Here is a 16,134-nt window from a genome sequence, read left to right as displayed (position 1 = left end):
GATGTCTGAAGAAGTAGAATTTGTAAACAGCTCCCCTGACTTACTCTTTTGTACTGCTCACTGCTACTGTATTGCTGGAAACCTCGTATTTTGCTTTTACCAAGTGACCCCATGCCCTTTGTCTTTGCACTCTAAAAAGTCCTGGCTTGTCAATATCTGAACCAATTCTATTTCATTGAAAGGTATTGGGGGTCACAAAGCATAGTAACAAGGGTATGGTGTTAGACAGTCTTGGCTTAACCCTTCATTTCTACCACTTCAAGTCCAATGACCTTGGGTAAGCTGACCCATCTTTTTAAGAGCATAAGGTTGTTGAAAGCCTGTTGAGCTTGTTGCCTAGGAGACAGTGTGTCCTCAATCAATGATAGTCACTATTAATATTTTCTGCTCCTGGAGGGCTATAGCTGTTCATCAGCTAATGCTGACAAATCATACACAATAACATGTTAAAGGAATATTTTATCAACACCCTTGGGAGGAGCATTTTTAAATGCTTAAACCCACAGAAAGTGAGCAAAAGTGGCTCAGTCATGTCCGACTCTCTGTGACCCCATAGACTATATAGTCCATGGAATTCTCTAGGCCAGAATACTGGAGTGGGTTCCCTTCTCTAGGGTATCTTCCCAACCCAGGGATTGAATCCAGGTCTTTCACACTGCAGGTGGATTCTTTACCAGCTGAGCCACCAGGGAAGTTCTACCACACAGAAGTTGTCCTCTAATGCTGGAATGTCAAATGGTAGGGGAGGCCTGTAGGAGAAAGAGTTCCCATCTTCCTTTGCATACTATGGACCAGGTAACACAGTAAGTGTTTTGCATGTTTTCTCTAATTTAATCCCCACAATAAATCTGTGTAGTAGAACTCTCATTAATTTCTATAGGTGAGACAACTGAGGTTTAATAGGTCAAGTCATGTGGCTGTCACTATCAGGAGGGATTCCTACGCTCTTCCCAAATGAGGTTTCCAGAGTGAGGGATGCCCTTCAATTATGCTCCTGGTATCTGCACACCTGTGTACCATGGGGCAACCAAACAGGGTACATGGATCCAGATGGAAGTTTCCTATTAGTTTCTGGAGAATAACAGTTTGGCCCCACAGCACCCCCCCACCCCCGAAATGTAACAGTTTATAGTTTCGTGGGTCCACCACACTGCCTGCTTTCCAGTATTCCAGGCCTCAGCTTCTTCACCATCCTGTCCTACTGTCCCCAAGCCCCTTCCCAAAGTCATAATTTGGACCCAAAAAATGTTTGCCTGGTCAGTGCTGAAGAATTTAACTAGTCCTGAATTCAGCAAACAGAATTTGAAAAATGTTACCCATGGCTCCAAAGCAAAAACAAAACTAAACTTAAAAAAATCCTGGTTTCCTCCAGGCTCATTTCATCTGGGAAGGGGTACAGGAAGATGAACAAACAAAGCCACTTTGTCTGGACTTCAGGCGCAGAGGGAAAAAACCAACAAAAAGTAACAGAGCACCGAGGTGTCCCCTGTGTAAATGGACTTGGACATGGTGCTGGTACAGAAACGATGGGTATGCTTTAGGACCCAGATGAATTGTTGGGCATGAAATAATGGTTCTACATTGACTGAAAAATTTGAAAGAAAGTAAAAACTTTGAGGCAAACAAAAAGATGATTTTCCTGTAATCTTCCTAGCCAGCCAGTGAATTCAGAGGAAAAAGGAAGACAAACAGCTGAGACTTATGAAGGAGACAGAGACAGCCAGGGGAGAGGATGAAGGAGAGGGAGAAAGAAAACATGAATTACAAAGATGCTCATTCAGTCAACAAGTATTTGGAAGCAGTAGAATACCAACAGTTGAATGCCTGGGCTCCACTGCCTGCTGGCTGGGAGACTGGGCTTTGCCCTGTACTCCTCAGTCTGTAAAAGACGGATAACATGGGGATATGACTGTTTTTACTTCTTAGAGGAGTTGGATAAAGCCCTTGGTGTACTATCTGAAACATAGAGCCCCCTAGCTGTTACTGGTATTTGTAGTATTATTTACTTGTTCACCATTTCCAAGGCACTGGGGGGAGGGCATTAAGGTCACAGAGACAAGAATGTAGCTCTCATCTTTTAAGTGAGTGAAAGAGTTAACAGAAGTGCACTCATCCTGCCTTTGATTGCAGTTTTGAGTACCCTAAGTTATCAAGAATTACAGGATTCAATAAAGTTGCTCAGAGGAACAGAGTGCCAAAGAGATATGCACATGCATTGTTGTTTTAAGGCGAGGCAGCAATCCTGGACATAGAATGCTCAGATGGATCCACCGCATTCCTGGGCCAGGGCATCAGCAAGAGGGCAGGTGGTGGCAGAAAGGGGAAGTTTACACGGACAACTCTCTGTCTACCTTCTGGTCATCTTCCTATGTTATCCAGGTTGGTTCACAAGCACTTGCTATGTTTCTTGAGCTAATTTAGGGTGGAGATAATTAAGTGCATGGATTTAGAATGACAAAAGTTGTCTGTTTTGTGTCTCTAATATTAGGTTTCTAAGCAACAACAAGCTGTCTAGTCAGATAGGTTTTCACAATATATTGAATTCCTCTGCATTATTGCTCAAAGACAATTCACAAATGCTATTCAAATTATGTAAGAGGCTGGCCTAGAGATGATTTTTTTCTAGGCCAGTATTCTCAGCTTTTTGTGACAGTAGCAGCAATGGCACCCCACTCCAGTGCTCTTGCCTGGAAAATCCCATGGACGGAGGAGCCTGGTAGGCTGCAGTCCATGTGGTTGCCAAGAGTTGGACAAGACTGAGCGACTTCACTTTCACTTTTCACTTTCATGCATTGGAGAAGGAAATGACAACCCACTCCAGTGTTCTTGCCTGGAGAATCCCAGGGACAAGGGACCCTAGTGGGCTGCCGTCTATGCGGTCACACAGAGTCGGACACGACTGAAGTGACTTAGCAGCAGCAGCAACCTGAACCTTTGGCAGGAATCAGAGATTGTTGGCAAGGTTGTTAAAATCCAGATTTGCAACTGGAACTGATGCTTGCTGAAAGCATCAATGTAAATGATGAGTTTCACCCTCATCCCCTCCCAAGGGCACCTGGAGCACAACCCTAAGAGAAATCCTATCACTGTTTTCTCCAGGGCTCCAGGGGATGAGCACATCTGTTGTTGACACATGAGAAACCTCAGCTTTCTTATCACTTCTCACACTCCTGGTGTGACCATGAGATTTTAAAACTGAAGGCAGGACCTCTAGGCAGAAGGAAGACACACCAAACAGGATTAAAACCAAAACACAGTTGGCATGCTGGGTGGGACCAGACACAGATGAGGAATTTTCTGCCTTTCTCTCTATACTCTGAGCTGCTGGGTATTAGTGAAGGGTTAAACTAAGGACAAAATTAAAAGAATTGTATCTGTTTTATTATACATGAAGAGGTTGCATCACTCGGTTTTTTTCTTAAAATCTCTGAAGGTAAAATTGCTACCTTTCACTAATTTCAAGCATACCTCAGGGAACTCCTTTCCATACACAGATTGACATGGCCTTTTAAAATTTTTTGATGCACACTGGTTAATAATGTTAGCATGGGAACCATCCAGACCTGACTCACCACTTAAATTCTGAAAGAGATGGGAATACCAGACCACCTGACCTGCCTCTTGAGAAACCTGTATGCAGGTCAGGAAGCAACAGTTAGAACTGGACATGGAACAACAGACTGGTTCCAAATAGGAAAAGGAGTATGTCAAGGCTGTATATTGTCACCCTGCTTATTTAACTTCTATGCAGAGTACATCATGAGAAACGCTGGGCTGGAAGAAGCCCAAGCTGGAATTAAGACTGCCAGGAAAAATATCAATAACCTCAGATATGCAGATGACACCAACCCTATGGCAGAAAGTGAAGAGGAACTCAAAAGCCTCTAATGAAAGTGAAAGAGGAGAGTGAAAAAGTTAGCCTAAAGCTCAACATTCAGAAAATGAAGATCATGGCATCTGGTCTCATCACTTCATGGGAAATAGATGGGAAAACAGTGGAAACAGTGTCAGGCTTTATTTTGGGGGGCTCCAAAATCACTGCAGATGGTGATTGCAGCCATGAAATGAAAAGATGCTTACTCCTTGGAAGGAAAGTTATGACCAACCTAGATGGCATATTCAAAAGCAGAGACATTACTTTGCCAAAAAAAGGTCCGTCTAGTCAAGGCCATGGTTTTTCCAGTAGTCATGTATGGATGTGAGGGTTAGACTGTGAAGAAAGCTGAGCACTGAAGAATTGATGCTTTTGAACTGTGGTGTTGGAGAAGACTCTTGAGAGTCCCTTGGACTGCAAGGAGGTCCAACCAGTCCATTCTAAAGGAGATCAGTCCTGGGTGTTCTTTGGAAGGATTGATGCTGAGGCTGAAACTCCAGTACTTTTTGGCCACCTCATGTGAAGAGTTGACTCATTGGAAAAGACCCTGATGCTGGGAGGGATTGGGGGCAGGAGGAGAAGGGGACAACAGAGGATGAGATGTCTGGATGGCATCACCGACTGGATGCACGTAAGTTTGGGTGAACTCCAGGAGATGGTGATGAACAGGGAGGCCTGGCATGCTGTGATTCATGGGGTCACAAAGAGTCAGACATGACTGAGCAACTTAATTTTAGGATTTTTTAATGCACACTGGTTAATAATCTTAGCCTGGGAACCATCCAGACCTGACTCACCACCTACTTTCTAGCTAAGTGACCTCAGGCAAGTAGCTTCCCTTCAGCAAGTCCATCTTCTCACCTGTAAAGCTGGTGGGAGACCCCATTGCCCACCTGGGAGCATTCTTTTGAGGATTCAGAGAGATCTTGGTATCAAGTCCTCCTCTCAGTAATGGATACATAGTAAGTACTCAGTAAATTTTTTACCATTGTTAACTGTTTTACTATTACAAAAGAGATTGAAATAAATAAAATGCACAAGCTGACCTGTAACATAATTGGAAAATGCAACACAATGCTCATGTATTTTCTGCAGTTTAGAACAGAATAATCAATGGGACAAATGTTTCTTCTTGTTGAGTAGGACTTGCCATATGAAAGGACAAGTCCCTATGAGGAGTAGAACAGACAGCAAAAAATCTTGGCTTTTGGCTGTCTGAGACATCAAGTAATTTATTCAGTCTTCTTGACCTCTGCTTCAATCTCTGTCCAGAAAAGCAACAGGTATATTGCATGCAAGGAGGTTATTTATTCCTTTCAAGTTTGATTTTGGAGTCAGAACTAGCTTCAAATTCAAGCTGCACAGCATACAAGCTGTATGACTAATCATTAGGGGCCCTAGTTTATGCCTTTAGGGGCTGGAGATTAATGGTGTACCTTCCTGATAGGTTTATTGGGAGGATTAAAAGAAAATGTATAGAAAATGGTGGAGGCTTTGCAAATGGCAACTAATAAGATGTTTATCATCCTGAACTTTTTGCTCTCAGAACTCTATCTTAAATTGAGGATCCCAAACAGCTGTTGTTTGAAATTATTAATCTTTAATTAAAAATAAATTAAAATCTTATTAATACAAGAAATGAAATGAAAAACCTTAAAAATAGTTGTTTATTAATTTAAATATCACAGCAAACTCTTTATATGACAAAAACCAATTTTAATGAAAAGTTCTCTTAACTATGGGGAAAAAACATAAGACTTCATTATTGCATATACTTTTCAAGTCTCTTTAATGTCTTAATAGGAAGGAATGGGATTATATCTCCTTCAACTAAAATCTGTTGCAGTATCACACATCACACAACTTCTGGAATACTTCACTTTACACTTAAGAGGGAATGAAAGTAGGAAAAAAAACACATAATATCTTGGTATTAGAAAAATAATTTTGACCTCATGGATTTCATGAAAGTGTCTCAGGGATCACCACACTTTGAAAACAATGAATTTAAGGCAACTGTCTTTCAAAACTTTCTCAACTGCTGAAGATGATACAAAGGTTTATATAGCAAAAAAATGAGACCACTGCCTAACAGAAAGAAAAACAACACCTAGACAAAGAATATAGTACATGTGAGGCCCACTGAAAAATCTACTTTCAGAAATAAGGTTGTACTTAAGTACGAGGCAGGAGAACAGTAGGAGCCTGAACATATTTGCAGAATCAGGAAAGTATGCATTATATTCTCCAAGCAGAGTGAACGGATTTCTGTGATGCTGATTACCCAGCCATCATAGCTCACTGCTTCTGTGTCTTTCTTCCCTCTCCACTTGTATCTCCTCTGTTACTGCTGCTACTGCTAAGTCACTTCAGTCGTGTCCGACTCTGTGCGACCCCATAGAAGGCAGCCCACCAGGCTCCCCCGTCCCTGGGATTCTCCAGGCAAGAACACTGGAGTGGGTTGTCATTTCCTTCTCCAATGCATGAAAGTGAAAAGTGAAAGTGAAGTCGCTCAGTCATGTCCGGCCCTCAGCGACCCCATGGACTGCAGCCTACCATGCTCCTCCATCCATGGGATTTTCCAGGCAAGAATATTGGAGTGGGGTGCCATTGCCTTCTCCGGTATCTCCTCTACTACACCCAGAACAGAAAGAAAATTCCCAGTTGCTCCCCAGATTATCAAATGAAGAAGTTATACCCCATTGGGGCATGGCAACTGAAATCCATTAAAAACTGGCTTTTTCAAACACAGAGACCTGGGTGCAAATGCTGGATTTGCCACTTAGAAGCTACATGGTCTTGGAAATTTCTTGAATTTACTGAATCTCATATTAATTATGGGGACAGTGATGGATTAAAAATGAACATATTCACCGGAACTCCTCCCATCAAAAGTGCAGAATACAATAGAGTATTAGCCACAAAAAAAGAAATCTTGCCATTTGCAACAACATGGATGACTCTAGAGGGCATTATACTAAATAAGTCAGACAAAGACAAATACCATATATGATCTCACTTATATGCAGAATCTAAAAAACAAAATGAAAACAGACTCATAGATACGAAGACTAAACAGATGGTTGTCAGCGGGGAGGGTGACTGAAATAGTTGAAGGGGATTAAGGGGTAGAAACCTCCAGTTATAAAATAAATAAGCCCAGGGATGGAATATATAGCACAACGTGGTCAATAATATTGTAATAACTTTGTATGTGGACAGATGGTTACTAGATTTATCATGGTGGTCATTTCATAATGTATGTATCAAATCTCTATGTAGCACACCTGATACTAACATAACATTGTATGTCAACTGTCTTTCAATAAGAAAAATTTTTAAGAGAAGTCTATTTTCCCATGCCTTGAATTGGGCTGGCCCTGTGTCTTTCTTCATTACTGTATGTGGTGGAAGTGGCAATATTTAACTTCTGAGTGTGATTTCAAGAGACCCTGCAGCTTCTATGCTCGCCCTGTGGAACCCTGAGGCCCCCACGCTGACATGTAAGATCCCATGGAGGAAGAGGTCCAGCCATCTCTGCTGAGGACCCAGGCATCTTACCTCCATTCAGCCTCAACCAAGCAGCAATATCGAGAGCTCCAGCAAAAAGAGCAGAACCACCATCCATTCAGCCCACAGAACTGTGAGAAATGATCATTCTGTTTTAGGCCACTAAACAGATGGATAGTTTCCAGGGAGACCAATTTGTTTCAATTTGGCTGGGACTTTCCCATTTTTAGCTCCCAGTCCCACATCCCAAGAAACCCCTCAGCTCTTTTGTAGAACTCAGGCAAACACCTTAACAGGAATAAAAGTGTACAACTCAGTGTTTGAGAGAATTAGGGGTAATGGTGATGTTAAGGCAAAATATAGATGGAGTCCATACAATGAAAGGTTTTTATTTTTCTTGTTTTCAATTTATAAAATAACCCTATAATAATCTACTATATAATTACTTTTAACAAAATAAAGATTTCTGAAGCTAATTAAAATTTAATCTTTTATCTTTATCTATAACTGAACTTCTCATTCAGGGCCCTAGTTACTTTGAATATACCAGAAAGCATTCTCTGCTGGAGAATACTACATTTCAAGCTAAGCACAAAGGTAGCAGGCCCCTGGGAAATAAAGAACCAAAAAGCGAAAGAAAACACTGGACTTAACCAAATTCAAACCAGCTGTGAGTTTTCAAAACAGTATCATTGTTGAATATGGAAAACACTTAATATTATGTCATTCTGGGTGGGTCTAGGACAGGATCTTTTTTGGACAGTGGTTTTCCCCAGGGGCATGTCTAGAGAAAACATAATCCAAGGAGATGATCTACAGGTAAGGTCAATGTAATGTGCATCTCGGGGTGGGGGTTACTAGGTAAGATGGTTGCTTGGAACTGTTCTTCAGGGAGAAAAGTGGAGGTGGGTGTGTGTGTGGGGGGGGGGAGAAATCTTGTAAAAATCTGAAATTCATTAAATGATGGTGTAATCTTTTCCTCATGTCATAATTATTTGACCTAAAATATATATTAAATAGCCAAGAGGTAACATATCTTTCTGCCTAACAGAAATTGCCTGTTATTCATACAATTAAGATGATTTCCCCACCCTACTGGCCAAAAGAATTTCATGTTGCTAAGGAAATAACTATCCTGTACATCACTAAAGTATTCTGACTCTGCAAAAAGCACATGTGAAATCATTCAGCAGGCTGAATAACAAAAAATGTCAGCCCCCAAGAATTTAATCAAGAAGGTATTTCCTCCTGTAGGCTTCCGACAGCCAGCATGCTGAAAATGGCCCAGACACATCTGTACTGCATGTGTCTTCCGTGCACAGGACATATTAAGATACTAAGAAAAGCATTGCTATTGCTCTGCAAACAAGGTAATGCCCGATTCTTGAACAAGATCAAACTAGGATTCAATCAGCCAATTATTAACTGCCTTTGCTCCTTAGAGAGAACAACAATATACAAAGAATATAGATCTTAACTTTTTAAAGAATGGCAGGTAACATGACACACTGGCAGCCTATGAAAGCAAGAGACTGCTCTCCATGGCGTGGATTTGTTATCTTTGAGGACACACACGATTTGACGGATATATGGATATTTGCATCTTTAACTCCATCTACATCCATCCACCAGACATGATTAAAACTCACTTCACCAGATGTTGAAGAGTACAGTACCTTCACTTTGCAACACTAGATTATTTACCCCCAAATTAACAAATTTTATCATGCTGATGATCAGAAAGCCACAACTGCAACTGGAGGTAAACATTAGAAAGCAGTGGGTTTAAATATTTAGGATTTTCCAAATTAAAAAAATCAGTATCAGGAGCCAAGTTTTAGACTCACTGGGATAGATTTTCTAGCCATTTCCTAAGATTCTGTGGGTATTTCTAGAATTTCAATTTTTATTCTCTAAAATTAACCACCTCATGGTTTGCTAGTATAAAAATATACACATTGATAAAGGAGGCAAGAATATACAATGGGGCAAAATAGCCTCTTCAATAAATGGTGCTGGGAAAACTGGACAGCTCCCTGCAAGAGAATGGAATTGGAATACTTCCCAACACCATGAAAGTGAAAGTGAAGTCGTCTAGTCCTGTCTGACTCTTTGCGATCCCATGGACTGTAGCCTACCAGGCTCCTAGGCCCATGGGATTTTTCAGGCAAGAATACTGGAGCAGGTTGCCATTTCCTTCTCCAGGAGATCTTCCCAACCCAGGAATTGAACCCAGGTCTCTGGCAATGTTGGCAGACACTTTACCGTCTGAGCCACCAGGGAAAGATAAATTCAAAATGGATTAAAGACCTACACATAAGGCCAGAAACTATAAAACTCTTAGAGGAAAACATAGGCAGAACACTTGACAACATAAATCAAAGCAAGATCTTCTATGACCCACCTCCTAGAGTAATGGAAATATCAATCAAAGTAAACAAGTGGGACCTGATTAAACTTAAAAGCTTTAGCACAGAAAAGGAAACTACAAACAAGGTGCAAAGACAGTGCTCAGAATGGGAGAAAATAACAACAAAAGAAACAACTGGCAAAGAATTAATCTCCAAAATACACAAGTAGCTCATACAACTCAATATCAGAAAAACAATCAATCAAAAAGTGGGGAAAAGACCTAAACAGACATTTCTCTAAAGAAGACATACAGATGGCTAATAAACACATGAAAAGATGCTCAACATCACTCATTATTAGAGAAATGCAAATCAAAACTACAATGAGATACCACCTCACACCAGTCAGAATGGCCATCATCAAAAAGTCTACAAACAGTAAATGCTGTTGAGGGTGTGGAGAAAAGAGAAGGAACCCTTTTGCATTGCTGCTGGGAATGTAAATTGACACAGCCACTATGGAAGATGATATAGAGATTCCTTAAATAACTAGGAGTAAAACCACCATATGACCCAGCAATCCCACTACTAGGCATTACCCTGAGGAAATCAAAACTGAAAAAGACACACACACCCCAATGTTCATTGCAGCACTATTTATAATAGCTAGGACATGGAAGCAACCTAGATGTTCATCAACAGATGAATGGATCAAGAAGCAGCTGTACATATATGCAATGGAATACTACTCAGCCATACAAAGGAAAGCATTTGAGTCAGTTCTGAAGAGGTGGATGAACCTAGTGCCTATTTTACAGAGCGAAGTAAGTCAGAAAGAGAAATATAAATATCGTATACTGATGCACATATATAGAATCTAGAAACATGGTACTGATGAATTTATTTCCAGGGGAGCAATGGAGAAATAAAGAACAGACCTATGGACACAGGGGAGGGGAGGAGGGAGAGGATGAGATGTATGAAGAGAGTAACATGGAAACTTACATTACCATATGTAAAATAGAGAGCCAATGGGAATTTGCTGTATGGCTCCGGGAACTCGAACAGGGGCTCTGTGTCAATCTAGAAGGATCAGATGGGGAGGAAGATGGAAGGGAGATTTGGGAGGGAGGGGACATTGGTGTACCTATGGCTGATTCTTGTGGATGTATGACAGAAAACCACAAAATTCTGTAAAGCAAATATCCTTCAATTAAAAAAATATGGTGGCAAAAAAATGAAAAAAATATACAAAGCTTCATGAACAAAACCAGAAATCAATAGTTCGGTTTTTAAAGAATAAAGCTTTAACAAACACTAAATGAAATAAAAGTAAGGTGAGAATTATGCTTTTAAGGGAATAATAAAAGGAGACTGGAAAATATTTGAAAGATACCTGTTTCATTGTAAATGTTTATCCAAGTAGCCACAAATGCCACCAATTTGATAACATGCTAAAAAGCTTCATTCCTTTCCAACAGCCACTATCCTCTTTCATCTGAATGGGGATATAGGCTTTTAATCTGTGTCCCTTTCACCAACAATGTATTCTTCACATAGAAATGAGTCAGCTTATACAGTCATCAAAACAGTATGGTACTGGCACAAAACCAGAAATATAGACCAGTGGAACAAGAAAGAAGGAAAGCCCAGAGATAAACCCATGCACCTTTGGGCATCATATCTTTGATAAAGGAGGCAACAGTATACAATGGAGAGAAGTCTCTTCAATAAGTGGTGCTGGGAAAACTGGACAGCAACATGGAAAAGAATGAAATTAGAATACTTCCTAACACCATACACAAAGATAAACTCAAAATGGATTAAAGACCCAAATGTTAAGACCAGAAACTATAAAACTCTTGGAGGAAAACACAGGCAGAACACTCTAAGACATTTATCGCAGGAAAGTCCTCTATGACCCACCTCCTAGAAAAATGGAAATAAGAGCAAAAATAAGCAAGTGGGATCTAATTAAACTTTTTTTACACAGCAAAGAAAACTATAAACAAGGTTGATAAACCCTCAGAATAGGAGAAAAGAGCAAATGAAACAACTGACAAAGGATTAATTTCCAAAATATATAAGCAGCTCATGCAGCTCAATATCAGAAAAACAAAGAATCCAATCAAAAAGTGGACAGAAGATCCAAACAACTATTTCTCCAAAGAACACATACAGATGGCTAACAAACACGTGAAAAGATGTGCAACATCACTCATTATTAAAGAAAAGCAAATCAAAATGACAATGAGATATCACCTCACACCAATCAGAATGGCCATCATCAAAAAGTCTACAGACAATAAATGATGGAGAGGGTATGGAGAAAAGGAAACCCTTTAGCACTGTTGATTGCAAAGTAAATTGATACACCCAATATGGAAGACAGTATGGAGATTCCTTAAAAACTAGGAATAACACTATGACCAAGCAATCTCACTATTAGGCACATACCCTGAGGAAACCATAATTCAAACAGATAAATGTACCCCACGGTTCATTACAGCACAATTTTACAATAGCTGACTGTGGCTCAGAATATGAACTCCTTATTGCCAAATTCAGAGTTAAATTGAAGAAAGTAGGGAAAACCACTAGACCATTCAGGTATAACCTACATCAAATCCCTTATGATTATACAGTGGAAGTGAGAAATAGATTTAAGGGACTAGATCTGATAGATAGAGTGCCTGATGAACTATGGACGGAGGTTCGTGACATTGTACAGGAGACAGGGATCAAGACCATCCCCATGGAAAAGAAATGCAAAAAAGCAAATGGCTGTCTGGGGAGGCCTTACAAATAGCTGTGAAAAGAAGAAAAGCAAAAAGCAAAGGAGAAAAGGAAAGACATAAGCATCTGAATGCAGAGTTCCAAAGAATAGCAAGAAGAGATAAGAAAGCCTTCCTCAGCAACCAATGCAAAGAAATAGAGGAAAAAAACAGAATGGGAAAGAATAGAGATCTCTTCAAGAAAATTAGGGATACCAAGGGAACATTTCATGCAAAGATGGGCTCGATAAAGGACAGAAATGGTATGGATCTAACAGAAGCAGAAGATATTAAGAAGAGGTGGCAAGAATACATGGAAGAACTGTACAAAAAAGATCTTCACGGCCATGATGATCACTCACCTAGAGCCAGACATCCTATAATGTGAAGTCAAGTGGGCCTTAGAAAGCATCACTACAAACAAAGCTAGTGGAGATGATGGAATTCCAGTTGAGCTATTTCAAATCCTGAAAGATGATGCTGTGAAAGTGCTGCATTCAATATGCCAGCAAATTTGGAAAACTCAGCACTGACCACAGGACTGGAAAAGGTCAGTTTTCATTCCAATCTCAAAGAAAGGCAATGCCAAAGAATGCTCAAACTATTGCACAATTGCACTCATCTCACATGCTAGTAAAGTAATGCTCAAAATTCTCCAAGCCAGGCTTCAGCAATACATGAACCGTGAACTTCCAGATGTTCAAGCTGGTTTTAGAAAAGGCAGAGGAACCAGAGATCAAATTGCCAACATCCGCTGGATCATTGAAAAAAGAAGAGAGTTCCAATAAAAACATCTACTTCTGCTTTATTGACTATGCCAAAGCCTTTGACTGTGTGGATCACAATAAACTGTGAAAAATTCTGAAAGAGATGGGAATACCAGACCACCTGACCTGCCTCTTGAGAAACCTATCTGCAGGTCAGGAAGCAACAGTTAGAACTGGACATGGAACAACAGACTGGTTCCAAATAGGAAAAGGAATACGTCAAGGCTGTATATTGTCACCCTGCTTATTTAACTTCTGTGCAGAGTACATCATGAGAAACGCTGGGCTGGAAGAAGCCCAAGCTGGAATCAAGATTGCCAGGAGAAATCTCAATCACCTCAGATATGCAGATGACACCACCCTTATGGCAGAAAGTGAAGAGGAACTCAAAAACCTCTTGATGAAAGTGAAAGAGGAGAGTGAAAAAGTTAGCTTAAAGCTCAACATTCAGAAAATGAAGATCATGGCATCTGGTCTCACCACTTCATGTGAAATAGATGGGGAAACAGATGGGGAAACAGTGGAAACAGTGTCAGGCTTTATTTTGGGGGGCTCCAAAATCACTGCAGATGGTGACTGCAGCCATGAAATTAAATGATGCTTACTCCTTGGAAGGAAAGTTATGACTAACCTAGATAGCATATTCAAAAGCAGAGACATTACTTTGCCAACAAATGTCCATCTAGTCAAGGCTATGGTTTTTCCTGTGGTCATGTATGGATGTGAGAGTTAGACTGTGAAGAAGGCTGAGCGCTGAAGAATTGATGCTTTTGAACTGTGGTGTTGGAGAAGACTCTTGAGAATCCCTTAGTCTGCAAGGAGATCCAACCAGTCCATTCTGAAGGAGATCATTCCTGGGTGTTCTTTGGAAGGACTGATGCTGAAGCTGAAACTCCAGTACTTTGGCCACCTCACGTGAAGAGTTGACTCATTGGAAAAGACCCTGATGCTGGGAGGGATTGGGGGCAGGAGGAGAAGGGGATGACAGAGGATAAGATGGCTGGATGGCATCACCAACTCGATGGACATGAGTTTGAGTGAACTCCGGGGGATGGTGATGGACAGGGAGGCCTGGCATGCTGCGATTCATGGGGTCAAAAAGAATCAGGCACGACTGATCAACTGAACTGAACTTAGGACATGGAAGAAACCTAGATGTCCATTGACAGATGAATGGATAAGAAACTGTGGTACATATATACAATGGAATACTACTCGCCATAAAAAGGAACACATTTGAGTCAGTTTCAATGAGGTGGATGAACATAGAGCCTATTATCCAAAGTGAAGTAATCCAGAAAGAGAAAGACAAATAACATAGACACACATATATATATGTAATCTAGAAAGATGGTACTGATGAACCTATTTGCAGGGCAGCAATGGAGATGCAGACATAGGGAACAGACTTGTGAACACAGGAGGGATAAGGAGAGGATGGGACGAATGGAGAGAGAAGCATGGAAACAGATACACTACCATATGTAAAACAGAGAGCCAGTGGAAATCTGCTGTTTGACTCAGGGAACTCAAATGGTTGCTCTGTGACAACCTAGAGGGATAGGATGGGCTGGGAGGTGGGACAGAGGTTCAAGAGGGAGGGGACATATGTATACCAATGGCTAATTCATGTGATGTGTGGAAGAAACCAATAAAATATTGTAAAGAAATTAGGCTTCAATTAAAAATAAATTAAAATGAGTCCATTTAAATTTTAAAAAGGTAATTATTTTTATTACCATTTCTGCTTAATGGTTTGGATTTTTATTCTAAGAGCAATGTAAACTTATTTTATCTTGGCTGACAAAGCATTAAGTGACCGGCCCTCATCTACCCTCTTGACTTGTTTGCAAATTACTCTGCCCCTTGGTCACTGTGTGCCAGTTACACGGGACTCCTGTTCTGCTTCTTGAGAACAACTGAGTGTATCTCACTTTCAGGTTTCTAATGTCCCTCTATCTGTTGCCTGGAATGCCCTTTCTCTGGCACTCAACACGGTTGTCTCATCTCATCCTTCAAATCTAGCCCAGCATCACCTTGCCAGAGAGGCTTCCCTGATGAGCTTAATTTAAGTAGCCTCCTCCCAGCTACCCTTACTCCCAATCACCTCATTCTGTTGCACACCTCTGTGGCTCTTATCAAAGCATGAAATTATTATTTCTTAGTTTACTTAAGTGGTGCTAGTGATAAAGAACTCGTCTGCCAATTCAGGAGATGTAAGAGATGTGGGTTCGAACCCTGGGTTGAGAAGATTCCCTGGAGGGAGACATGGTAACTCACTCAGGCATTCTTGCCTCGAGAATACCATGGACAGAGGATCCTGGAAGGCTACAATCCATAGAGTCACAAAGAACTGGACATGAATGAAGTGACTTAGCACACAGCAGTTTACTTGTTCATCATCTGTCTCGAATGTTAGACATTGGAAGCATGGTCTTGATTTGCTCATTTACTTCTAGATCCCCTGTGCCTAGAATGATACCTGATTTTGGTTTCAGGATAATTGCTGTCTGATATAGAGAGAGAACTGATTGGAAGAGGGCAAGGCTAGGGTGGGAAGACTGCCATAATCTAGTGAACCAAAGTGAGGGTACTGGGGATGAAGAAATGGGGATGGATGAGATGGATCTTCAGGAGATAGAATCAGCAAGACTTTATAACTGGTTGGATGAGGGAGATCTTAAGGCCAGAATCCTGGTTTCTCCCTTTATGGTGAATTTCCCAAGCAAGTTCCAAGTTTGTATTAGGAATAACTTGAGATTTTCATAATATCAGCCTGCTCCTGACTGCAGCTGGTTGGTACAGGTAGTGACATATGGATATATATGGTATCCACATGTAGGTCATAGTAGGAGGGC

This window comes from Capra hircus, chromosome 7 (assembly GCF_001704415.2).
Source record: "Capra hircus breed San Clemente chromosome 7, ASM170441v1, whole genome shotgun sequence".
Classification (NCBI taxonomy): Eukaryota; Metazoa; Chordata; class Mammalia; order Artiodactyla; family Bovidae; genus Capra; species Capra hircus.
The sequence above is the reverse complement of the archived record's forward strand: the minus strand, read 5'-3'. Positions refer to the sequence as shown.